Raw genomic sequence first — 26,936 nt, 5'->3', positions numbered from 1 at the left:
CTTTATGTCGAAGGAGTGCCTTTGAGTTGACGGCCTGCACATGCGTAGTTCGTTGCGAGACGACCGTTAGACACAATGACGTGTTTCAAGACATGAGTTTAGCTTCTCAATGTTGCCATGACATCGCCTACAAGCAGGGCCGGTCCTGGCCATGCTGCTGCCCTAGGTAAAACAAAAAAATTGCAGACCCCTACTAGAATAGATTAGTCCCAGTAAGCAAAATGACGTTGAAAAGACGTCTAAAATACTTTTTTATTTGTATTTTTTTTTCCAGACGTTGAAGTTAGGTTCAATTTAGGTTCTGAATGAAAGGTGAAAATAAGTATTTTCCAGATGTTGAAAATACGTATTTTCAGGACATTGAAATCAGGTTAATTTTTGGTTCTGAATGAAAGTTGAAAATACGTAATTTATAGACATCTATAGTTTGGGCCAAATCAAGGCTGGTCCAGACCGGATAAAATCTTAACTAAACATAGACGTCTGCACCAAAAAAAGCTGTCCAAAAGGTGTCAGCGTCGGTCCGTGCTTTACTGAAGTATAGCCTACAGTGTCACCTGAAATTACATTTTAGGAATGACCATCTATGTGGTAGGCCTACCGTTTGTAAAACACCAAAAAAGACGGCCAAAAGACGTTGGCGTTGGTCCGTGCTTACTGGGGTGTAGCCTACCATGTCAGCCCATAGTGGGATTGTATGAATGCCCATCCATGTGGTAGTTCCAACATTTGTAAAACAGGCCGTTGCATTGGCTTTATTAGTCCGGATTACTGTGACTAATAAATTTGGCTATTTAAGCGCTGAATATCAGCTACCCAACTTTATCATGAGTAGTTATCCTGAGACTATTTGCAATGTGTTTACACAGAGGGAAATGCAGAAGTGTATTATTTTTTTTCGCTATGATCAGCTCGTCAAAACTTACCGATACCAACTTGAAACCACTGATCATGACAATTTTTGCCCACTGGATGAAACTCCTGGACAGCAGTTGTGAGTAGCCTGATTGTCCATTCCATATTGTCCATTTTACTTTGAACTGACCTGTTTTTAGGATATGTTGTTTGTTAACAATTCAGCAAAAAAATTATAATAATTGATTGAACGCCATTTAGGTTAGACTATTCTATCGGAGAAACCTGCATTATGTAAAAAGTGTCCATCTCATTACGTTGTCATATATGTTATCTCCAGCCTGTAGGCTACAGAAAAGGCCACATACTCATTCTACCATAACCTGTACAGTGCCTTGCAAAAATTATTCATCCCACTTCGCGTTTTTCCTATTTTGTTGCATTACAACCTGTAATTTAAATGGATTTTTAATTGGATTTCATGTAATGGACACACACAAAATAGTCCAAATTGGTGAAGTGAAATGAAAAAAATAAATAACTTTAAAGTGGTGCGTGCATATGTATCAGCAGGGGAAGCCCCTAAATAAGATCTGGTGCAACCAATTACCTTCAGAAGTCACATAATTAGTTAAATAAAGTCCACCTGTGAGCAATCTAAGTGTCACAGGATCTCAGTATATACAGTGAGGGAAAAAAGTATTTCATCCCCTGCTGATTTTGTACGTTTGCCCACTGACAAAGAAATGATCAGTCTATCATTTTAATGGTAGGTTTATTTGAACAGTGAGAGACAGAATAACAACAAAAAAATCCAGAAAAACGCATGTCAAAAATGTTATAAATGTATTTGCATTTTAATGAGGGAAATAAGTATTTGACCCCTCTGCAAAATGTCAGAAACTTTGAACATCCCACGGAGCACCATTAAATCTATTATTAAAAAATGGAAAGAATATGGCACCACAACAAACTTGCCAACAGAGGGCCGCCCACCAAAACTCACGCACCAGGCAAGGAGGGCATTAATCAGAGAGGTACTCTGGTCAGATGAGACTAAAATTGAGCTTTTTGGCCATCAAGGAAAAGGCTATGTCTGGTGCAAACCCAACACCTCTCATCACCCCGAGAACACCAGTGAAGCATGGTGGTGGCAGCATCATGCTGTGGGGATGTTTTTCATCGGCAGGGACTGGGAAACTGGTCAGAATTGAAGGAATGATGGATGGCGCTAAATACAGGGAAATTCTTGAGGGAAATTGAGAATCTGTGGTATGACTTAAAGATTGCTGTACACCAGCAGAACCCATCCAACTTGAAGGAGCTGGAGCAGTTTTGCCTTGAAGAATGGGCAAAAATCCCAGTGGCTAGATGTGCCAAGCTTATAGAGACATACCCCAAGAGACTTACAGCTGTAATTGCTGCAAAAGGTGGCTCTACAAAGTATTGGGTGAATAGTTATGCACGCTCAAGTTTTCAGTTTTTTTGTCCTATTTGTTGTTTGTTTCACAAAAACAATTATTTTGCATCTTCAAAGTTGTATGCATGTTATGTAAATCAAATGATACAAACCCCCCCAAAAATCAATATTAATTCCAGGTTGTAAGGCAACAAAATAGGAAAAATGCCAAGGAGGGGTGAATACTTTCGCAAGCCACTGTATCTGCTACATTATTTTTTTAAATGGGTGGAATGTTGCGATGCGTCTCTCCAACAGCACTCTGGGAATGGACAAGATAAATATTTTTCATCCCTGCCCTTGACAAAGTGGGCACTGTTTATCACAGGGCGGCATCAGCGCTCACCTAAAAAGCCCTTATGCCACCGGTTGAGAGAGAAACTGTAATTGTTTTGTTATGTGAGGTTTTATTTGTTGTCGGAGGTGCGTCTCTTGGTCAGTTTAGCTCAGAAAACCCCACCCTCGTTAATCTGCTGCCATTGGTGGCCGCCTAATCTTGCATAATGAGCTGGCCGGCCCCCGCCTACAAGTGTGATCGGGGATTTCTATTGGAAAATAAGTTTTAGCCTTATCTTCATACTGTCTTTGCTACTACTACAGAACACTCCGACTGCTCTATTGCCGCCTCTCTTGGTTTCAATTGGTTCCCATTCATTTCAAACACACCTGTTGGTAAAAGTAATTGGTAAAAGCCAGGGGCGCAACTTTGGTTTTAGAAGTGGGGGGGGGACATATATAAATATATTTTTTATCCAGTCGGATAAACACTCCAAACAGCCTACCCGACCGCTCGGAGGCGTCCGCATGGTCCTAAAGCACATAATTCCCTCATTTTGTATCACATTCCAATGATAAAACATGTCCCCCCCCCCGTCCCCGTCCCCCCGTCCCCAGTGAAAGTTGCGCCCCTGGTAAAAGCACACCCACAGAAAGGAGAGCTTCATAAAATACCTTGAGGTTGGCAGAAGAAGCAATAACACAGTTTCACCACTAGATGGCACGTTAGACTGATGTAGAGACGTGTGGCTTAGAATACAATTTTCATTGACTAGATTTTCATTGAATAACGTGAATAATGTCAATATTGCTATTTTGGTACAGCATATACAACGAAGATCAGCTAAATGTATTAGGCCATCTACATTAGATCCCACTTTATTTATTCATAATTAAACATACATCCAACAGTCAAAACCTAATTTTCACCTCAACCCCGTCACGAAATCTGAACAATATTCTACCCGAGATTCCCTTTCTGGCACGTAGCAATACCTAGAAACTATTTACCTAGAAACACTATCTAAACTAAAGCTTTATTTTGTGTCACAGTTTCATTAAATCTACACGGCCGTGTCTCGTAGGTAGCTGCAACAGGGCCCTCCTGTAGCTCAGTTGGTAGAGCGTGGCACTTGCAACGCCAGGGTTGTGGGTTCGATTCCCAAGGGGGGCCAGTATGAAAAACGTATGCCCTCACTAACTGTTAAGCCGCTTTGGATAAGAGCGTCTGCTAAAATGACTAAGATTTCAGAGCAACGTAATTCCACTAGAGCTACAGTGATTTATTTTTATTATTTTTTTACAAATAATATCTACGTTTTTCTAGACAAAGTATTGCTGTTGCTACAATGAAAAAATGGAATAGTTTGATCTAGATGTTGATTTGTTTGTGTGATTCTACTCTTGTTGGTGATCTGAAAGTGTCAACGGTGATCTGAAAGTGTCAACGGTGTCATTGTCTTTCTGACCTAAAAAATGGTCTTATATATATATATATATACCTGCGTCCACATTCTATGCCATCGGCTGTGTAGACCCTGCTACAGTAAAAGCCTTGATCCCAAACAAATGGGAAAGACAGGGTTCTGTCTAAAAGGATAACACGACAAGACATGTCATATCTGTCTAGAGTTCTGCCGAAGAACTGGGGGGCCACTCTGATCCCGCCCTCTCCCCGATCTCCTGAGTTCCTTCAGGCCGCACCTTGACTCTAGATCGGTTTGAGCACTGTCTTTTCCTACTGATATCCATCATAAATGACATGCCAATCACACAACTATTTAGGGTTCATCTGTTGAAGAGCTGGGGATTACTGTAACTCCCTCTCTCGCTCTCCTTCTCTCATGAGTTCCTTTAGGCTGCACCTTGACTCTGTAGGTCGGACATCTGTCTAAAATGATAACATGACAAGACATCTGTCTAGAGTTCGGTTAAAGAAGAGCTTGGGGGTGACTGTTACTCCCCCTCCTTCTCCTTCTTCTTCTCCCTGAACTGCTGCTACTGCTACTTCCCTTTCCTCTTCCTGGTTCGAGTCGGGCACACAGGAAGTCGCTTCATCCACTGCCTCGAAGGACTCTCCACTTTGATGTATCCCGTGGACAGCTGAACTGCCAGGCCCTGTCGCCTCGACGACAGACAGCTACGGTGAGGCTGCATCGTCATGCCGACCTGGGCGGGTCCCCCCCTGGTCCCCCCCCCCCCCCCCCTGGGCTGGAGAGGGAGTTGAGTGAGGCGAGACTCCATCTCCATCATCACCCTGGAGACGTGAGAGTGGGAGGGGGGGGAATAGTTGGGAGCCCTGTGGGGTGAGGGTCTGTCCCTGTAGCGCCTCCCTGGTGTTCAGTAAGGGTAATTTCTAGACCCTCTGTACACTCCTGGGGAGTCAACGAGGTTGAGCTCCTCCTGAAGGCATCCTTCCCTGTAGGGTCCAGACTTAGATTATAGGCTTCCTGAGGATTCAATGAGCCCCTTCTTGAAGCATCCTTCTCTGTAGGGTCCAGACTTAGATTATAGGGTCCCTGAGGATTCGATGAAGCCCTTCTTGAAGCATCCTTGTCTGTAGGGTCCAGACGTAGATTATAGGCTTCCTGAGGATTCAATGAAGTCCTTGAAGCATCTTTCTCTTTAGTGCCCAGACCTTGACTGTAGCCTGCTACCTGCTCTTCCTCGATCCCATTTTCACTAAAATCCTTGACTTTTATGATCTCTTCCTCCAAGCAACCCTCTGTCTCCTCTCTCTCGGCCTGCCCCCCCTCCTCCACCTCACAGTTGTTCAGTTTGATGACGGGGAGCTTGAAAGCGTTGACAGATGAAGAGACGATGGAGCCTGTACCCTCCCACTGACTGGGGTAAGAGGCCTTCTCTGAGTCCCACTGACTGGGGTACGAGGCCTTCTCTGAGTCCCACTGACTGGGGTACGAGGCCTGCTCTGAGTCCCACTGACTGGGGTACGAGGCCTGCTCTGAGTCCCACTGTCTGGGGTAGGGCACCTGCTCCGAACACCTGAATAGATAAGATTAGAAACCTTTAATGTAATTTATTTTGCAACATATACAATGTACGCTTGTTCAACCGTCATTATCATGCGAGGTCACATTCTATTTTTCTACACGTATCTAGAGACTGTGATCTTGCATGATCTGGATGGTCAAAACGAGGCTATACAAACTGTACATATAGACAAAAATGTACAGTACCTGCGCTTCTGGTCCCTGTAGATACTGTAGACAGTGTCTGTGAACGTCTGGTTGTCTCTCGACCAGCTACACTGCCTCCCTGCCATCGATGGTCGTCTGGACTGCTGCTCAGCGCTGACGGTCTCCCCCTGGTGGCCGGACCCGGTATTGGAAAGCCAGGAGCTGCAACCTAGCTCTAGTATCCCGCCGGGGTTGTAAGACCCTGAGTATACATCATCACTGCCTCTGGACTGCACGTAGTTGACCAGTCCGTTACTCGGCGAGTAGTCCTTGGTCCGTGTGCTGTGTAGGTCGATGACCGTGGAGTAGATATCTCTGAGGTCGATGACTTTGGTCTTCTGGTCTCTGTTCTCGTGAAGCACGGCGTTTGCACAGATGAAGATAAATATGCCTATCCCCATTACTAAGGGGCCAAACACCTTCAGGTTGTCTGAGTACAGATAGTTGTCCAGGAAGTCAGAGAGAAACCCACCTGAAGGATTGGAAGAAGAGGCAGAGGGCGGAGACTAATGACTTTATTTATTTAACCAGGTAAGTCTTTACCTAATGACCTGACCAAGATAAGACCGAGACACCTAAGCAAAGCAGACAAAATGAACAACATGATTCATGTTTTGTCTTGTACCATTTTCTGTGAGTAAAAATATCTTATTAAAGAAATAACCCACCTGAGGGACGAGGAGGAGGAGGAGGAGGAGGAGGAGGGGTAGATACCGATACAAGTACACTTCCAGGTACACTACCATAAACAGGTACAAGTACAGGTAAACTTCCATTGACAACAACACTAGTCTGGTTGGTCAACTCAACACTCGTCTGGTTGGTCAACTCCCCAACAGTCTGGTTGGTCAACTCCCCAACAGTCTGGTTGGTCAACTCCCCAACAGTCTGGTTGGTCAACTCAACACTCGTCTGGTTGGTCAACTCCCCAACAGTCTGGTTGGTCAACTCAACACTCGTCTGGGTGGTCAACTCCCCAACAGTCTGGTTGGTCAACTCCCCAACAGTCTGGTTGGTCAACTCCCCAACAGTCTGGTTGGTCAACTCCCCAACAGTCTGGTTGGTCAACTCCCCAACAGTCTGGTTGGCTGTATTGTTGTTCTTATTATGGCTCCAGGTGGCAGACACCAAGGGGCTCTTGGAGTAGCTCATCCTGCCGTTGCCTGTGCGCTCCTCCCCTGGTGATACCCTGGTTGTGTACCCCTGGCTGTGGCCTTCATGTGGCCAGTAACCCAGTACAGCCATGGCTATCCCGACCATCAACACCACCACTCCCACTGCAGCCACCAGCCCAGATGGGGAACATAGGTTGAGTTTCCCCTTCACCTGGAAACAGACAGGACATCATTATAATAGAGTTCAGGAATGAATTTTCTAGGATAAAAATAGATACATTTAAACACAGAAACTATGTTTCAAGTGAGAACTGAGAAATGCGACTGAAGTTTACATACACTAAGTTGACTGTGCCATTAAACAGCTTGGAAAATTCCAGAAAATGATGTCATGGCTTTAGAAGCTTCTGATAAGCTAATTGACATCATTTGAGTCAATTGGAGGTGTACCTGTGGATGTATTTCAAGCCCTACCTTCAAACTCAGTGCCTCTTTGCTTGACATCATGTGAAAATCAAAAGAAATCAGCCAAGACCTCAGAAAATATGTTTTAGACCTCCACAAGTCTGGTTCATCCTTGGGAGCAATTTCCAAACGCCTGAAGGTACCACGTTCATCTGTACAAACAATAGTATGCAAGTATAAACACCACAGGACCACGCAGCCGTCATACCGCTCAGGAAGGAGACGCGTTCTGTCTCCTAGAGATGAACGTACATTGGTGCGAAAAGTTCAAATCAATCCCAGAACAACAGCAAAAGACCTTGTGAAGATGCTGGAGGAAACAGGTACAAAAGTATCTATATCCACAGTAAAACAAGTCCTATATCGACATAAACTGAAAGGCCGCTCAGCAAGGAAGAAGCCACTGCTCCAAAACCGCCATAAAAAAGCCAGACTACGGTTTGCAACTGCACATGGGGACAAAGATCGTACTTTTTGGAGAAATGTCCTCTGGTCTGATGAAACAAAAATAGAACTGTTTGGCCATAATTACCATCTTTATGTTTGGAGGAAAAAGGGGGTGCTTGCAAGCCGAAGAACACCATCCCAACCGTGAAGCACGGGGGTGGCAGCATCATGCTGTGGGGGTGCTTTGCTGCAGGAGGGAGTGGTGCACTTCACAAAATAGATGGCATCATGAGGAAGGAAAATGATGTGGATATATTGAAGCAACATCTTAAGACATCAGTCAGGAAGTTAAAGCTTGGTCGCAAATGGGTCTTCCAAATGGACAATGACCCCAAGCATACTTCCAAAGTTGTGGCAAAATGGCTTAAGGACAACAAAGTCAAGGTATTGGAGTGGCCATCACAAAGCCCTGACCTCAATCCTATAGAACATTTGTGGGCAGAACTGAAAAAGCGTATGCGAGCAAGGAGGCCTACAAACCTGACTCAGTTACACCAGCTCTGTCAGGAGAAATGGGCCAAAATTCACCCAACTTATTGTGGGAAGCTTGTGGAAGGCTACCCGAAACGTTTGACCCAGGTTAAACAATTTAAAGGCATTGCTACCAAATACTAATTGAGTGTATGTAAACTTCTGACCCTCTGGGAATGTGATGAAAGAAATAAAAGCTGAAATAAATCATTCTCTCTACTATTATTCTGACATTTCACATTCTTAAAATAAAGTGGTGATCCTAACTGACCTAAGACAGGGAATGTTTACTAGGATTAAATGTCAGGAATTGTGAAAAACTGAGTTTAAATGTATTTGGCTAAGGTGTATGTAAACTTCTGACTTCAACTGTATGTTGGTCTACTGTACTTCAAACAACTGTACAATTCTCCTACTGCTATGGACAAATTCTTAATACACAGAGCATTATGGGTAATGTCGTTTAGTACGCCATGCTACCCACCACCACCACCATATAGTCAAAGATGGTTTATTATAAAGATGCCTAGTAACTGCTTCTCCAATTGAAATTCCCGATCACACTTGTAGGCAATGTCATGGTGACGTGAGCTAGCTAAGCTCATGCGCAGAAACACGTCATCGGGTCTAACGGTCGCGTTGCGCCGAACTATGCATTGGCTTAAATCTAGGTTGTGCCTTTAGAAATCGAGAAAATTAAAAACTAAAGAATCATTTTTATCTTCTCTAGTTTATTCCAACATGCTACCCACCACTACCACATCATTATAAACTAGATACAATACACAAAGCATTATGGGTACTGTAGTCCAACATGCTACCCACCACCACCACATCGTTCTAAACTAGATACAATACACAAAGCAATATGGGTATTGTAGTCCATCATGCTACCTACCACCACCACATCGTTCTAAACTAAATACAATACACAAAGCATTATGGGTACAGTAGTACAGAGCATGATGGTTTTTATAGTCCAACATGCTACCCACTACCACCACATCGTTCTAAACTAAATACAATACACAAAGCATTATGGGTATTGTAGTCCAACATGCTACCCACCACCACCACATCGTTCTAAACTAGAAACAATACACAAAGCATTATGGGTATTGTAGTCCATCATGCTACCCACCACCACCACATCGTTCTAAACTAGATACAATACACAAAGCATTATGGGTATTGTAGTCCATCATGCTACCCACCACCACCACATCGTTCTTCTTTCTCTTGGCTTGTTTCCTCCTCTTGTTCTCAGCTTGGTTCTGGGAGTCCTGGCGCCCCCGGTTGATACGCAGGAGGCCCCCTGTTGCAATCATGGCGACGATTTGATTAGACGACGGGCTTGTCAATCAACCTGGGGGAAGAGGAATGAGGAGAGGGGAAAACATGATGGATACATCATACCTACAACCATACCTTTCTAGTCTTAACTGAGGGATGTCTTGATATAAATAATAAATACTTGATATGATATTAAATAAATACAGATTTATTTTATTTTATGCATTACAAAATATCAAAGAAATCAGATTAATCTGTCACTGTTGGGTAGATAAATGACTGCTGAATCCTGTATTGTTTCATAGACAGAGATACATGACAATATCAGATGGGAACAGGCAGAAACATTTATCTATAACCAGTCTGTATTCAGTCTGTTTTCAGTCTGTATTCAGTCTGTTTTCAGTCTGTTTTCAGTCTGTATTCAGTCTGTATTCAGTAGGATGTCAAATCAAACCTGGGAAACCCTCATGTGTTCAGACAACCACCCAGCAGGCATCTCCCTGTCTAACTCAATCACACCTTCTCTCTTTCTCCCACTCTCCCTCTCTCTGTCATTATTCATCTAATCTCTCTCCCTTCCACTCTCTCTCCCTTCCACTCTCTCTCCTTTCCACTCTCTCTCCCTTCCACTCTCTCTCCCTTCCACTCTCTCTCTCTTCCACTCTCTCTCCTTTCCACTCTCTCTCCCTTCCACTCTCTCTCCTTCCACTCTCTCTCCTTCCACACTCTCTCCTTTCCACACTCTCTCCTTTCCACTCTCTCTCCCTTCCACTCTTTCTCCTTTCCACTCTCTCCTTTTCACACTCTCTCTTCCACTCTCTCTCCCCTCCACTCTCTCTCCCTTCCACTCTCTCTCCCTTCCACTCTCTCTCCCTTCCACTCTTTCTCCTTTCCACTCTCTCCTTTTCACACTCTCTCTTCCACTCTCTCTCCCCTCCACTCTCTCTCCCTTCCACTCTCTCTCCCTTCCACTCTCTCTCACTTCCACGCTCTCTCCTTTCCACGCTCTCTCCCTTTCACTCTCTCTCCCTTCCACTCTCTCTCCCTTCCACTCACTCTCCCTTCCACTATCTCTCTCCTTCCACTCTCTCTCTTCCACTATCTCTCTCCTTTCCACTCTCTCTCCCTTCCACTCTCTCGCCCTTCCACTCTCTCCTTTCCACTCTCTCTCCTTTCCACTCTCTCCTTTTCACACTCTCTCTTCCACTCTCTCTCCCTTCCACTCTCTCTCCCTTTCACTCTCTCTCCCTTCCACTCTCTCTCCCTTCCACTCACTCTCCCTTCCACTATCTCTCTCCTTCCACTCTCTCTCCCTTCCACTCTCTCTCCTTTCCACTCTCTCTCCTTTCCAATCTCTCTCCCTTCCACTCTCTCTCCCTTCCACTCTCTCTCCCTTCCACTCTCTCTCCCTTCCACTCTCTCTCCTTTCACTCTCTCTCCTTCCACTCTCTCTCCCTTCCACTCACTCTCCCTTCCACTATCTCTCTCCTTCCACTCTCTCTCTCTTCCACTATCTCTCTCCTTCCACTCTCTCGCCCTTCCACTCTCTCTCCTTCCACTCTCTCTCCCTTCCACTCTCTCTCCCTTCCACTCTCTCGCCCTTCCACTCTCTCTCCTTCCACTCTCTCTCCCTTCCCCTCTCACACTATTTTAAATCGTAAACTCAAGACAGTGAATCATACTATCCATCTAAAGTATCCCGTTATTCCATACCAATATTCTCACTTCTTTCAAATCCAGTTGTTACTAACAAACACTAACTAGTGATTGCAGACATCTGCTGTTGATGAGTTCCAATCACAGGGACATGAATATTAATGTGAAGAGAAGATTGTCTTTGGTCCCAAATCAAATCAAATTTTATTTGTCACATGCGCCAAATACAACAGGTGTAGACCTTACCGTGAAATGCTTACTTACAAGCCCTTAACCAACAATGCAGTTTTAAGAAAATAGAGTTAAGAAAATATTTACTAAATAAAATAAAGTAAAAATAAAATAAAAAGTAACACAATAAAATAACAATAATGAGGCTATATACAGGGGGTACCGATACCGAGTCAATGTGCGGGGGTACGGGTTAGTTGAGGTAATTTGTACATGTAGGTAGGGGTAAAGTGACTATGCATAGATAATAAACAGCGAGTAGCAGCAGTGTAAAAACAAATAGTCCGGGTTGCCATTTGATTAATTGTTCAGCAGTCTTATGGCTTGGGGGTAGAAGCTGTTAAGGAGCCTTTTGGACCTAGACTTGGCGCTCCAGTACCGCTTGCCGTGCGGTAGCAGAGAGAACAGTCTATGACTTGGGTGACTGGAGTCTTTGACAATTTCGCACCCTATTCCCTATGTAGTGCACTACTTTTGACCATGGCCCATAGGGCTCTAGTTAAACATAGTGCGCTACATAGGGAAATGGTTGCCATTTGGAACGCAGACAAGATTGTCTTATTTATGCAGGTCGACTCATGCCTGGTCCACCCCTGACTCCCTCAGCAGGTGTTCAATCACACTAATCACTCCTCATTATCATTGTTCTAAGGCTCACATTCATGAATAACTTTTTTTTTACTCACATTTTTATTCACAGTGGCAATTAGGGATTTCATGTGATTTTTGATTGCCTTGTCTGACAGTCATAAAAATGATTAAAAGAGGGCAGCAAGCGTGCTATCAAGATTATGAAAACAAGGCTGAAGATGAAAAAAGAATGATATGGTATTTGTCTTCATTAGTATTTGTGCAGTGTGTTTATTTAAGCTGTGTTGGAAGTACAGTTCAGGCCTATGTAAAGTGTAAAGCACCAACACTCTCCTTTCCCCTCTCTTCTCTGTCCTACACTTCCTCTAGTTTGGAATCCGGCTGGAAATTGAAGCTTCTATGGATTCCGAAGTAGGAACAATATAGCATATGCAGAAAGCCTGTGTATATTGAGGCAGCATATCCATGAAGCAATCAAATGCCTCTTGGGGGGGGGGGGACAGACAAGTCAACCTGCAGTGGAGTGAGAATCAGTGGGCGGCAGATCACTTTGGTCAGAGAGAGGGAGAGATAGAGAGATAGCGGGATAGAGAGAGAGAGGGAGAGATAGAGAGATAGCAGGATAGAGAGAGAGAGGGAGAGATAGAGAGATAGCAGGATAGAGAGAGAGAGGGAGAGATAGAGAGATCAAATCAAATTGTATTGGTCACGTGCGCCGATACAACAGGTGTAGACTTTACAGTAAAATGCTTTACTTATGAGCCCATTACCAACAGTGCAGAGTTAAAAAGGAAGACAAATATTTCCTAAATAAAAAAGGAAATAGTAACACAATAAAAACAATAAAATGGTACCAGGTAATAACATGGCTATATACAAGGAGTACCAGTACTGAGTCAATGTGCAGGGGTACCAGGTAATAACACGGCTATATACAGGAAGTACCAGTACTGAGTCAATGTGCAGGGGTACCAGGTAATAACACGGCTATATACAGGAAGTACCAGTACTGAGTCAATGTGCAGGGGTACCAGGTAATAACACGGCTATACAAAAGGAGTACCAGTACTGAGTCAATGTGCAGGGGTACCAGGTAATACCATGGCTATATACAAGGAGTACCAGTACTGAGTCAATGTGCAGGGGTACCAGGTAATAACACGGCTATATACAAGGAGTACCAGTACTGAGTCAATGTGCAGGGGTACCAGGTAATACCATGGCTATATACAGGAAGTACCAGTACTGAGTCAATGTGCAGGGGTACCAGGTAATACCATGGCTATATACAGGAAGTACCAGTACTGAGTCAATGTGCAGGGGTACCAGGTAATAACATGGCTATATACAGGAAGTACCAGTACTGTCAATGTGCAGGGGTACCTGGTAATAACACGGCTATATACAGGAAGTACCAGTACTGTCAATGTGCAGGGGTACCAGGTAATAACATGGCTATATACAGGAAGTACCAGTACTGAGTCAATGTGCAGGGGTACCTGGTAATAACACGGCTATATACAGGAAGTACCAGTACTGTCAATGTGCAGGGGTACCAGGTAATAACATGGCTATATACAGGAAGTACCAGTACTGTCAATGTGCAGGGGTACCAGGTAATAACATGGCTATATACAGGAAGTACCAGTACTGTCAATGTGCAGGGGTACCAGGTAATAACATGGCTATATACAGGAAGTACCAGTACTGAGTCAATGTGCAGGGGTACCTAGTAATAACACGGCTATATACAGGAAGTACCAGTACTGTCAATGTGCAGGGGTACCAGGTAATAACATGGCTATATACAGGAAGTACCAGTACTGAGTCAATGTGCAGGGGTACCTGGTAATAACACGGCTATATACAGGAAGTACCAGTACTGTCAATGTGCAGGGGTACCAGGTAATAACATGGCTATATACAGGAAGTACCAGTACTGTCAATGTGCAGGGGTACCAGGTAATAACATGGCTATATACAGGAAGTACCAGTACTGAGTCAATGTGCAGGGGTACGAGGTAGTTGAGGTAATTGAGGTATACAGTATGTACATGTGGATAGGGGTAAAAGTGACTAGGCGATCAGGATATATAATAAACAGATTAGCAGCAGCGTATGTGAAGTGTGAAAGTCAGTGGAAGGGAGTCAGTGGAAGGGAGTCAGTGGAAAATAATTAAGATAAATAAATAATAAAGGGTGTCAATGTAAATAGTCTGGGTGGCCATTTGATGAACTGTTCAGCAGTCTTATGGCTTGGGGATATAAGCTGTTCAGGTGCCTTTTGGTCCCCGAGAGTGAGAGACAGAGAGAGAGAGAGAGAGAGAGAGAGAGAGAGAGAGAGAGAGAGAGAGAGAGAGAGAGAGAGAGAGAGAGAGAGAGAGAGAGAGAGAGAGAGAGAGAGAGAGAGAGGGCGCTTTCCAAATACGCTATGAACATCTGCAGCTGCCAAAGCTGTGCAGTGTCTCATGGTGCGTTTATGCAAATACACTTTTCAGGTCATCACAACGCCTGGTTTTTAACATCTCACGAACCGCATCAAAAAGCTTAATCTGCTCATACATGTGTATCTGGAACGCACCCACAATCCGGACAGCCGCTGTCCAGGATGCTGATTCGATAGTCCTCAGAAAGGCCATAACGGCCCATCGTTTATAAAAGATAAGAGTTAATATGCGTTTTTTTGTAGTTGACACATCGCAGTTGCCCCTGTCCAGGGTTCGTTAAAGGAAAGATCGTCATATCGTTTAATCTTTCATCGTTATAGCTCTACAGAGACATAACGACGCTCCGTTTCTGAAAGATGAGAGTTAAAATATACCTACTTTTTCTGTGGACAGAAGCATGAATAATCGGTTGTTGCTTTCCCCAAGGGACTGTTTTTCTTCAGCTTGCGTGAGTCGGTGTGACAGTTGACCTGGAGTGGGGTGAGAAGGTCCAGACCTGTTTTCAACAGACATCCGCCTGCCATACTAACCAATACACATATATTCCAGTCCTCACTTGAGTTTCACACATGCAGACTTTGATGACAAACATTCACAGTTCTCCCTCAGTTCAAACTGTGCGCGCTGACATGACTCACTGAAGTGGATATTTAGGAAGCAGAAATGTAGGCTACAAATGTATTTGTGGCATCAAACTTCAAATTAATTATCGTTTCTCTTAGCATACTACCACTGTCAAAAATCGTCTTGCTCACTGCTATTGCGCTGCCAACGCATAGACTGAAACAGCCAAAGGTATTCAATGTGCAGGTTGACTTTTATTGTGATGAGTCTTGTCCTGGAGGCAGAACTGAGCGGTAGATGGACCAGCTGCAAAGACATATTGGATATAATGTAAAAATGTATGAAAACTAAAATGAGCTTTTTGGGCTTAATTTAAGGTTAGGGTTAGGTATTAGGGTTAGGTATTAGGGTTAGGTGTTAGGGTTAGGTGTTAGGGTTAGTATTAGGGTTAAGTATTAGTGTCAGGGTTAGGTGTTAGGGTTAGGGTTAGGGTTAGGGTTAGGGTTAGGGTTAGGGTTAGGTGTTAGGGTTAGGTGTTAGGTGTTAGGTGTTAGGTATTAGGGTTAGGTATTAGTGTTAGGGTTTGGTGTTAGGGTTAGGTATTAGGGTTAGGCATTGGGGTTAGGTATTAGAGTTAGGTGTTAGGTTTAGGTGTTAGGGTTAGGTGTTAGGGATAGGTGTTAGGGTTAGGTATTAGGGTTAGGTATTGGGGTTAGGTATTAGGGTTAGCAGTGTGGTTGAGGTTAGGGTTAGGTATTAGGGTTAGGTATTAGGTTTAGGTGTTAGGGTTAGGTATTAGGGTTAGGTATTAGGGTTAACAGTGTGGTTGAGGTTAAGGTTAGGTATTAGGGTTAGGTATTAGGTTTTGGTGTTAGGGTTAGGTATTTGGGTTAGGTATTAGGGTTAGGTATTAGGGTTAGGTATTAGGGTTAGCAGTGTGGTTGAGGTTAGGGTTAGGTATTAGGGTTAGATATTAGGTTTAGGTGTTAGGGTTAGGTATTAGGGTTAGGTAATAGTCTTATGTATTAGGGTTAGGTGTTAGGGTTAGGTATTAGGGTTAGGTGTTAGGGTTAGGTGTTAGGGTTAGGTGTTAGGTATTAGGGTTAGGTATTAGTGTTAGGGTTAGGTGTTAGGGTTAGGTGTTAGGGTTAGGTATTAGGGTTAGGTTTTAGGGTTAGGTATTAGTGTTAGGTGTTAGGGTTAGGTGTTAGGGTTAGGTGTTAGGGTAAGGTATTAGGGTTAGGTATTAGGGTTAGGTATTAGGGTTAGGTATTAGGGTTAGGTATTAGTGTTAGGTGTTAGGGTTAGGTGTTAGGGTTAGGTGTTAGGGTTAGGTATTAGTGTTAGGTGTTAGGTGTTAGGGTTAGGTGTTAGGGTTAGCAGTGTGGTTGAGGTTAGGGTTAGGTATTAGGTTTAGGTGTTAGGGTTAGGTATTAGGGTTAGGTAATAGGGTTAGCAGTGTGGTTGAGGTTAGGGTTAGGTATTAGGGTTAGGTATTAGGGTTAGGTATTAGGTTTAGGTGTTAGGGCTAGGTATTAGGGTTAGGTATTAGGATTAGGTATTAGGGTTAGGTATTAGGGTTAGCAGTGTGGTTGAGGTTAGGGTTAGGTATTAGTGTTAGGTATTAGGGTTAGGTGTTAGGGTTAGGTATTAGTGTTAGGTATTAGTGTTAGGGTTAGGTGTTAGGTATTAGTGTTAGGGTTAGGTGTTAGGGTTAGGTATTAGGGTTAGGTGTTAGGGCTAGGTGTTAGGGTTAGGTGTTAGGGTTAGGTGTTAGGGTTAGGTATTAGGGTTAGGTATTAGGGTTAGGTATTAGGGTTAGGTATTAGGGTTAGCAGTGTGGTTGAGGTTAGGATTAGGTATTAGGGTTAGGTATTAGGTTTAGGTGTTAGGGTTAGGTATTAGGGTTAGGTGTTAGGGTTAGGTGTTAGGGTTAGGTATTAGGGTTAGGTATTAGGGTTAGGTGTTAGGGTTAGGTGTTAGGGTTAGGTGTTAGGGTTAGGTATTAGGGTTAGGTGTTAGTGTTAGGTATTAGGGTTAGGTATTAGGGTTAGCAGTGTGGTTGAGGTTAGGATTAGGTATTAGGGTTAGGTATTAGGTTTAGGTGTTAGGGTTAGGTATTAGGGTTAGGTGTTAGGGTTAGGTGTTAGGGTTAGGTATTAGGGTTAGGTATTAGGGTTAGGTGTTAGGGTTAGGTGTTAGGGTTAGGTGTTAGGGTTAGGTGTTAGTGTTAGGTATTAGGGTTAGGTATTAGGGTTAGCAGTGTGGTTGAGGTTAGGATTAGGTATTAGGGTTAGGTATTAGGTTTAGGTGTTAGGGTTAGGTATTAGGGTTAGGTGTTAGGGTTAGGTGTTAGGGTTAGGTATTAGGGTTAGGTATTAGGGTTAGGTGTTAGGGTTAGGTGTTAGGGTTAGGTATTAGGGTTAGGTATTAGGGTTAGGTGTTAGTGTTAGGTATTTTTAATTTTAATTTTATTTTATTTCACCTAACAATATGGGGATGAGGTAGTTGGGTGGGCTAATTACAGATGGGCTGTGTACAGGTGCAGTGATCGGTAAGATGCTCTGACAACTGATGCTTAAAGTTAGTGAGGGAGATAAGAGTCTCCAGCTTCAGAGATTTTTGCAGTTCATTCCAGTCATTGGCAGCAGAGAACTGGAAGGAATGGCGGCCAAAGGATGTGTATGCTTTGGGGATGACCAGTGAGATATACCTGCTGGAGCACATACTACGGGTGGGTGTTGCTATGGTAACCAATGAGCTAAGATAAGGCGGGGATTTGCCTAGCAGTGATTTATAGATGACCTGGAGCCAGTGGGATTGGCGACGAATATGTAGTGAGGGCCAGCCAACGAGAGCGTACAGGTCACAATGGTGGGTAGTATATGGGGCTTTGGTGACAAAACGGATGGCACTGTGATAGCCTCCAACACTCTACTCAGCAAATTGGATGTAGTCTATTTTGTAAATGACATCGCCGAAGTCAAAGATCGGTAGGATAGTCAGTTTTCCGAGGGCATGTTTGGAAGCATGAGTGAAGGAGGCTTTGATGCGAAATAGGAAGCCGATTCTAGATTTAACTTTGGATTGGAGATGCTTAATGTGAGTCTGGAAGGAGAGTTTACGGTCTAACCAGACACCTAGGTATTTGTAGTTGTCCACATATTCTAAGTCAGACCCACCGAGAGTAGTGATTCTAGTCGGGCGGGCGGGTGTCAGCAGCGTTCGATTGAAGAGCATGCATTTAGTTTTACTAGTGTTTAAGAGAAGTTGGAGGCTACGGAAGGAGTGTTGTATGGCATTGAAGCTCGTTTGGAGGTTTGTTAACACAGTGTCCAATGAAGGGCCAGATGTATACAAAATGGTGTCGTCTGCGTAGAGGTGGATCTGAGACTCACCAGCAGCAAGAGCGACATCATTGATATACACAGAGAATAGAGTCGGCCCGAGAGTTGAACCCTGTGGCACCCCCATAGAGACTGCCAGAGGTCCAGACAACAGGCCCTCCAATTTGACACATTGAACCCTATCTGAGAAGTAGTTGGTGAACCAGGCGAGGCAGTCATTTGAGAAACCAAGGCTATTTAGTCTGTCAATAAGTGATTGACAGAGTCGAAAGCCTTGGCCAGGTCGATGAAGACGGCTGCACAGTACTGTCTTATATCGATCGCGGTTATAATATCGTTTAGGACCTTTAGCGTGGCTGAGGTGCACCCATGACCAGCTCGGAAACCAGATTGCATAGCGGAGAAGGTACAGTGGAATTCGAAATGTACGGTGATCTGTTTGTTAACTTGGCTTTCAAATACTTTCGAAAGGCAGGGCAGGATGGATATAGGTCTGTAACAGTTTGGATCTAGAGTGTCACCCCCTTTGAAGAGGGGGATGACCGCGGTAGCTTTCCAATCTCTGGAGATCTCAGATGATACGAAAGAGAGGTTGAACAGGCTTAGTATTAGGGTTAGGTATTAGGGTTAGGAATTAGGGTTAGCAGTGTGGTTGAGGTTAGGGTTAGGTATTAGAGTTAGCAGTGTGGTTGAGGTTAGGGTTAGGTATTAGGGTTAGCAGTGTGGTTGAGGTTAGGGTTAGGTATTAGGGTTAGCAGTGTGGTTGAGGTTAGGGTTAGGTATTAGGGTTAGCAGTGTGGTTGAGGTTAGGGTTAGGGTTAGGTATTAGGGTTAGCAGTGTGGTTAAGGTTAGAGTTAAGGTTTGGGTTAGGTATTAGGGTTAGCAGTGTGGTTAAGGTTAGAGTTAAGGTTATTTTTTAAAATCAGATTTTATGACTTTGTGGCTGTGCCAGCTAGTGACCACTCTTCAGAGCTACCTCCAGAACAAGATTCATGACGAAAGAGAACAGACCTCAAGCCAAACACATCAGGTAAACAGACTCATTCCCCGCACTGTCTTCTCATTTTATTCTATCTAGGCCACTGTCAATTGCCAATGTAATCATTGTAATAACACATGGCTGATTATTGAAATAACTCCATGCCAATCTGCTTTTCTAATGAAGTGGTGTAGGAATCAAATAAAATGTGCATATTCAAAACGGTTCGAAAACCATCTGCGTCTGCGTGTGTACGTTTTAAGTGTGGTGAATTGCACCACAGTCTAAACATCAAGCTACTATACATCTCCGTGCAGTAACATCAAACATGCAGTACATCAAACAACATAAATCCTATCAACTGACGTCTTACCAGAAAATTGTTTACGGTCGCGCATCCCCCAAAGCGCGCATCGTGTCTGTCTGAGTGTTATCCTCCGGTCTCCCCGTGCCCTCCCCTTTCCCCGAGGCGCGTCTCTGTGGAGCTGCAATGTTGAGTGGTGCTCAGCTGTATAGGGTTGACAATATACCACAAGGGGCGGAGAAAACAGCTGAATTTACATCTGACTCGATTATTGAGCAATTTGGAAATCAATTTCACTTGTCGAAATCAATTTTACATTACAGATAGTGGGCTTCACTGGGCTACAATCTTGATGGGCTCTGGATCTGTTAAACTTAGATCTGTTTCTTTATACAGTTGAAGTCGGAAGTTTACATACACCTTAGCCAAAATACATTTAAACTCAGTTTTTCACAATTCCTGGTCAGTTAGGATCACCACTTTATTTTAAGAATGTGAAATGTCAGAAAAATAGTAGAGAGATTGATTTATTTCAGCTTTTATTTATTTCATCACATTTACAGTGGGTCAGAAGTTTACATACACTCAATTAGTATTTGGTAGCATTGCCTTTACATTTTTTTACTTGTGTCAAACGTTTCGGGTAACCTTCCACAAGCTTCCCACAATAAGTTGGGAGAATTTTGGTCCATTCCTCCTGACAGAGCTGATGTACCTGAGTCAGGTTTGTAGGCCTCCTTGCTCGCACACATTTTTTCAGTTCTGCCCACAAATATTCTATAGGATTGAGGTCAGGGCTTTGTGATGGCCACTCCAATACCTTGACTTTGTTGTCCTTAAGCCATTTTGCCACAACTTTGGAAGTATGCTTGGGGTCATTGTCCATTTGGAAGACCCATTTGCGACCAAGCTTTAACTTCCTGACTGATGTCTTGAGATGTTGCTACAATATATCCACATAATTTTCCTTCCTCAGGATGCCATCAATTTTGTGAAGTGCATCAGTCCCTCCTGCAGCAAAGCACCCCCACAGCATGATGCTGCCACCCCCGTGCTTCACGGTTGGGATGGTGTTCTCCGGCTTCCCCTTTTTACTCCAAACATAACGATGGTCATTATGGCCAAACAGTTCTTTTTTTGTTTCATCAGACCAGAGGACATTTCTCCAAAAAGTACAATCTTTGTCCCCATGTACAGTTGCAAACCGTAGTCTGGCTTTTTTATGGCGGTTTTGGAGCAGTGGCTTCTTCCTTGCTGAGCGGCCTTTCAGGTTATGTCGATATAGGACTTGTTTTACTGTGGATATAGATTATTAAAAAAACTAACATTTTCTGAGGTCTTGGCTGATTTCATTTGATTTTCCCATGATGTCAAGCAAAGAGGCACTGAGTTTGAAGGTAGGCCTTGAAATACATCCACAGGTACACCTCCAATTGACTCAAATGGTGTCAATTAGCCTATCAGGAGCTTCTAAAGCCATGACATCATTTTCTGGAATTTTCCAAGCTGTTTAAAGGCACAGTCAACTTCTGACCCACTGGAATTGTGATACAGTGAATTATAAGTGAAATAATCTGTCTGGAAAAAATTGTTGGAAAAATTACTTGTGTCATGCACAAAGTAGATGTCCTAACCGACTTGCCAATACTATAGTTTGTTAACAAGACATTTGTGGAGTGATTGAAAAACAAGTTTTAATGACTCCAACCTAACCGACTTCAACTGTAGGGGTACCCTGCTGTGGAACATCCATCATCTCTCCTTTACCTTCTGCTTCTTCCTTTACAAAAACATTGTTGTTCATCCTTCCTGTTGGCTGGATATTTCTACAAAGATTTCGTTTTACAGTAACACTTTATTTTACCTTCCTCTTGGTCTTTGTCTGAGCAGGTAGAATATCAAGGTGAGGAAAGACTTCCCCTACTAAGTTTTACACGGCTACTGTAGCATCATGGCAACTGCTCGGCATCCGACCGCAAGGCGCTACAGAGGGTAGTGCGTACGGCCCAGTACATCACTGGGACCAAGCTTCCTGCCATCCAGGACCTATATACTAAGCGGTGTCAGAGGAAGGCCCCAAAAATGGTCAAAGACTCCGTCATAGACTGTTCTCTCTGCTACCGCACGGCAAGCGGTACTGGAGCCCCAAGTCTAGGTCCAAAAGGCTCCTTAACAGCTTCTACCCCCAAGCCATAAGACTGCTGAACAATTAATCAAATGACAACCCAGACTATTTGTTTTTACACTGCTGCTACTCGCTGTTTATTATCTATGCATAGTCACTTTACCCCTACCTACATGTACAAATGACCTGAACTAACCCGTACCCCCGCACATTGACTCGGTATCGGTACCCCCTGTATATAGCCTCGTTATTGTTATTTTATTGTGTTACTTTTCATTTTATTTTTACTTTATTTTATTTAGTAAATATTTTCTTAACTAAATTTTTTATTAACAACTGACATCAATAAGGGATCATAGCTTTCACCTGGATTCACCTGGTCAGTCTATGTCATGGAAAGAGCAGGTGTTCTTAATGTTTTGTACACTCAGTGTATCTCCAACAGTTAGCCAGCCAGACAGGTTTTACAAGGATACACCTGCAATGGAGTATACTGCCTGAGCTGCATCATAGAACTATGGTATCAATGTGAGGAGGAGAGAATACTTTGATCTGCTATCCTTAGTAATATAGGTCACCTCCACAGGGAGACACATCTAATGGTGAGGAAAATAACTGTTAAATCTCTCTCTCTCTCTCTCTCTCTCTACTACAAACCAGAAACTAATGGGCCCTCAAACACACATTCTAAGAGACCCTTTCTCAAGAGTTGATCTTTGACATTTTGCAAAAACACAATTGTTCACAAACGTCTTTCTCGCCATAAAAAGAAACGAAGGAATATAATAATAAAAAGCCATTTAGCAGACACTTTTATCCAAAGCGACTTACAGTCATGCGTGCATACATTTTTTTGTGTATGGGTGGTCCCGGGGATCAAACCCACTACCATGGCGTTACAAGCGCCGTGCTCTACCAGCTGAGCTACAGAGGACTACAAGGAAGAAAAGGTTTGATTAAATATTGAACCTGTCAATTACTATTCTGTTGCTGTCATAAGGTGCTGAAGGTGGGTGTGGTGTATGAATCAGGCGCAGGACGCAGAGGCTCAGTCCAAAGGCTTTAGTGCACTATACACACAAAAAACAAAAGCCCAAAGGCGAAATAACGGCGCACACAGGCGACAAAATAAACGGCGCGCAAACATGTGCAAAGTAACCACTCCAAAACACTGGAGGGAAATAGTAGCTCCAACACGTAACAGAAGCGCAATCACACACAAACACAGACACACCCAACGAGAACTAAATAGAACACTAACGAGGACTAACTAGACACAGGTGTACAACATCAAGACCAAACCAAACGAACATGAAACATAGATCGGTGGCAGCTAGTACTCCGGGGACGACGACCGCTGAAGCCTGCCCGAACCAGGAGGAGGAGCAGCCTCGGCCGAAACCGTGACAGTTGCCTGTATGTGCACTCGGCAGCCGTTCAGACAGCATAGCCATGGCAACCGTTTCATAATGCAACGTGAAGCACCTTCACACAGGTATCTTTTTATCCAGGGGCACACACACACACACACACAGAAACACACACACACACACACACACACACACACACACACACACACACACACAGAAACACACACACACACACACACACACACACAGAAACACACACACACACACACACAGAAACACACACACACACACACAGAAACACACACACACACACACACACACAGAAACACACACACACACACACACACACAGAAACACACACACACACACACACACACAGAAACACACACACAGAAACACACACACACACACACACAGAAACACACACACACACACACAGAAACACACACACACACACACACACACAGAAACACACACACACACACACACACACACACACACACACACACACACACAGAAACACACACACACACACACACACACACAGAAACACACACACACACACACACAGAAACACACACACACACACACAGAAACACACACACACACACACACACACAGAAACACACACACACACACACACACACAGAAACACACACACACACACACACACACACAGAAACACACACACACACACACACAGAAACACACACACACACACACAGAAACACACACACACACACACACACACAGAAACACACACACACACACACACACACACACACACACACAAACACACACACACACACACACACAGAAACACACACACACACAGAAACACACACACACACACACACAGAAACACACACACACACGCACACACTTCTGTGTGATTGAGCTGGTCATAGTAAAATTCAATCACTGGCACGTTTTTCAAATGTAAGTGGTAAGTACCAAACTCTAAACTGATAACGCTTGTAATGCCCTCTATCTTATGTTCAGAACCATTGATTGTGCATTCACCTCTGAGTCATTCATGCAAAAATAACGTTTCTGTGAAATACCATGAGCACGTTTAGTTTAGTCATCAGATAATGATAGGCTCACCGTTTAGTCATTTTAATTAACATTTAATCCAATAGGAAAAATACAAGATACTCATTTCTAAACTGTTCTTTTTGAAGTGCTGTATAAAGACAATAATAGATAGTTAATATTATATTTATATATACACTGCTCAAAAAAATAAAGGGAACACTTAAACAACACAATGTAACTCCAAGTCAATCACACTTCTGTGAAATCAAACTGTCCACTTAGGAAGCAACACTGATTGACAATACATTTCACATGCTGTTGTGCAAATGGAATAGACAACAGGTGGAAATTATAGGCAATTAGCAAGACACCCCCAATAAAGAACTGGTTTTGCAGGTGGTGACCACAGACCACTTCTCAGTTCCTATGCTTCCTGGCTGATGTTTTGGTCACTTTTGAATGCTGCTGGTGCTTTCACTCTAGTGGTAGCATGAGACGGAGTCTACAACCCACACAAGTGGCTCAGGTAGTGCAGCTCATCCAGGATGGCACATCAATGCGAGCTGTGGCAAGAAGGTTTGCTGTGTCTGTCAGCGTAGTGTCCAGAGCATGGAGGCGCTACCAGGAGACAGGCCAGTACATCAGGAGACGTGGAGGAGGCCGTAGGAGGGCAACAACCCAGCAGCAGGACTGCTACCTCCGCCTTTGTGCAAGGAGGAGCAGGAGGAGCACTGCCAGAGCCCTGCAAAATGACCTCCAGCAGGCCACAAATGTGCATGTGTCTGCTCAAACGGTCAGAAACAGACTCCATGAGGGTGGTATGAGGGCCCGACGTCCACAGGTGGGGGTTGCGCTTACAGCCCAACACCGTGCGGGACGTTTGGCATTTGCCAGACACCAAGATTGGCAAATACGCCACTGGCGCCCTGTGCTCTTCACAGATGAAAGCAGGTTCACACTGAGCACATGTGACAGACGTGACGTGTACTCCTGAGTGGCGCAGTGGTCTAAGGCACTGCTTTGCAGTGCTAACTGTGCCACTAGAGATCCTGGTTCGAATCCAGGCTCTGTCGCAGCCGGCCGTGACCGGGAGACTCATGGGCGGCGCACAATTGGCCCAGCGTCGTCCAGGGTAGGGGAGGGAATGGCCGGCAGGGATGTAGCTCAGTTGATAGAGCATGGCGTTTGCAACGCCAGGGTTGTGGGTTTGATTCCCACGGGGGGCCAGTATAAAAAAAATATATATATATATATGTATTCACTAACTGTAAGTCGCTCTGGATAAGAGCGTCTGCTAAATGACTAAAATGTAAATGTAACGTAAAATGTGACAGTCAGGAGACGCCGTGGAGAACGCTCTGCTGCCTGCAACATCCTCCAACATGACCGGTTTGGCGGTGGGTCAGTCATGGTGTGGGGTGGCATTTCTTTGGGGGGCCGCACAGCCCTCCATGTGCTAGCCAGAGGTAGCCTGACTGCCATTAGGTACCGAGATGAGATCCTCAGACCCCTTGTGAGACCATATGCTGGTGCGGTTGGCCCTGGGTTCCTCCTAATGCAAGACAATGCTAGACCTAATGTGGCTGGAGTGTGTCAGCAGTTCCTGCAAGAGGAAGGCATTGATGCTATGGACTGGCCCGCCCATTCCCCAGACCTGAATCCAATTGAGCACATCTGGGACATCATGTCTCGCTCCATCCACCAACGCCACGTTGCACCACAGACTGTCCAGGAGTTGGCGGATGCTTTAGTCTAGGTCTGGGAGGAGATCCCTCAGGAGACCATCCGCCACCTCATCAGGAGCATGCCCAGGCGTTGTAGGGAGGTCATACAGGCACGTGGAGGACACACACACTACTGAGCTTCATTTTGACTTGTTTTAAGGACAGTCCATCAAAGTTGGATCAGCCTGTAGTGTGGTTTTCCACTTTAATTTTGAGGGTGACTCCAAATCCAGACCTCCATGGGTTGATACATTTGATTTCCATTGATACATTTTGTGTGATTTTGTTGTCAGCACATTCAACTATGTAAAGAAAAAAGTATTTAATAAGATTATTTCATTCATTCAGATCTAGGATGTGTTATTTTAGTGTTCCCTTTATTTTTTTGAGCAGTGTATTATATTCTCCATACAGTATTTGACTAGAATTTAACATGCACCATTTTTTATGGCAAACCATTTAAAAAATATATATATAATTTGTATCCAATGGCAAGTTGTGAGCATTTTGAGAAATATGTCACTCTTACAGTTTCCTTATCCGTATACAGTACATTTGTAGGACAAATAATCAGATATAGGGTAACATAACCCGGGTATTTCAGCAATGCATTGTACACTACACTATCATTCCAAATGGTAGCACACAGAGTGACTCTTTCCACTTTGTCCTATTGAAGCACACTCTAGATGATGGAGAATGAGGATATCCATAGACGACTTGGTTTTACCTTCCAACATAAATGGATGTCCAATTGATACATTTACGAGTTTAAAAAAATATAGAAATTGACAGTGTTCAGCAGTTATCAAAGTACGTGGAGAATTTTCTAAACTCTTAGTGCAAAACTGGTCACACTTCTAATGCAGCCAGTCTTACGTTCAAAACCTTTCATTGTGCATTCGTTTTTTGTTTGAAGACATCTTTCACCACGCAACCATTGATCCAAAATATACGTTTACTGTGAAAAATAAATGA

At 43.8% G+C, this 26,936-nt stretch overlaps 1 pseudogene across 1 annotated transcript; it reads right to left on the bottom strand.

Annotated features, from left to right (window-relative positions):
* Positions 1 to 1,914: 1,914 nt before the first annotated feature.
* On the bottom strand, positions 1,915 to 9,668 carry LOC311146334 (annotated as a pseudogene). The gene is made up of 4 exons: positions 9,500 to 9,668; positions 6,550 to 7,113; positions 5,760 to 6,293; positions 1,915 to 5,595 (listed from the first exon to the last, which is right to left on the bottom strand). The product of its transcript is annotated as an uncharacterized misc_RNA (transcript).
* Between the last annotated feature and the right edge of the window lie 17,268 nt (positions 9,669 to 26,936).

Source organism: Coregonus lavaretus, assembly GCF_964263955.1.
Source record: "Coregonus lavaretus genome assembly, chromosome: 19".
Classification (NCBI taxonomy): domain Eukaryota; kingdom Metazoa; phylum Chordata; class Actinopteri; order Salmoniformes; family Salmonidae; genus Coregonus; species Coregonus lavaretus.
This window is presented reverse-complemented; position numbering and strand designations above follow the sequence as displayed.